The sequence below is a fragment of the Seriola lalandi genome, unplaced genomic scaffold (assembly GCF_002814215.2).
Source record: "Seriola lalandi dorsalis isolate HSWRI2012SDOR001 ecotype SW California unplaced genomic scaffold, Sedor1 jcf7180002054966, whole genome shotgun sequence".
NCBI classification, from domain to species: domain Eukaryota; kingdom Metazoa; phylum Chordata; class Actinopteri; order Carangiformes; family Carangidae; genus Seriola; species Seriola lalandi.
In genome coordinates this window covers 2,224,291-2,225,356 of record NW_019525517.1, presented here as the reverse complement: position 1 = coordinate 2,225,356, position 1,066 = coordinate 2,224,291, and positions in this window count along the sequence as shown.

The following is a 1,066-nucleotide window of genomic DNA, read 5'->3' as shown; positions in this document are numbered from 1 at the left end:
TATTACATCTTCACTGACTCCACAACGATCATTATTCCCTCTGACTGAGTGGAATCTGTTCAGTGATTCAGATTGTTTAAGGTTTAAAACACTGACGTGGAGTGACGGCAGCTCTTTCAGAGGAGTCCTCTCCACTGCTGCTAACTTCTCTCAGACTGAGGAGCTGCTGGTCGAGTGTCTCTGTGAATACGGGCCCTGGACATCAGGGTCCTGATGATGATGATGATGATGATGATGATGATGATGATGAGCTGTGACCTGTAGAGCAGAAGTGGTGGAGCTGTAGTGAACTGTCCTTCACACAGGAAGTCTCAGCTGCTGCTACAAACAACATGTTGTGATCTTATCTGACTTCTGTCACCTCTGCCGCAGTGTGAACTTCCCTCTGTCGTTCATGAGAATCTCAAACATTTCTCTCTCATCACCGTGTTCTCTTTAATATGGTGCCAACAGAATGACAGAGAGAGGGCTCAATGCATCATGGGAGTCTCCCCCAGAGAGAGACAGAGAGAGAGAGAGGGCTCAATGCATCATGGGAGTCTCCCCCAGAGAGAGACAGAGAGAGGGCTCAATGCATCATGGGATTCTCCCCCAGAGAGAGACAGAGAGAGGGCTCAATGCATCATGGGAGTCTCCCCCAGAGAGAGACAGAGAGAGGGCTCAATGCATCATGGGATTCTACCCAAGAGAGAGACAGAGAGAGGGCTCAATGCATCATGGGAGTCTAGAGAGACAGAGAGAGGGCTCAATGCATCATGGGAGTCTCCCCCAGAGAGAGACAGAGAGAGAGAGAGGGCTCAATGCATCATGGGAGTCTCCCCCAGAGAGAGACAGAGAGAGAGAGAGGGCTCAATGCATCATGGGAGTCTAGAGAGACAGAGAGAGGGCTCAATGCATCATGGGAGTCTCCCCCAGAGAGAAACAGAGAGAGGACTCAATGCATCATGGGAGTCTAGAGAGACAGAGAGAGGGCTCAATGCATCATGGGAGTCTAGAGAGACAGAGAGAGGGCTCAATGCATCATGGGAGTCTCCCCCAGAGAGAGACAGAGAGAGAGAGAGGGCTC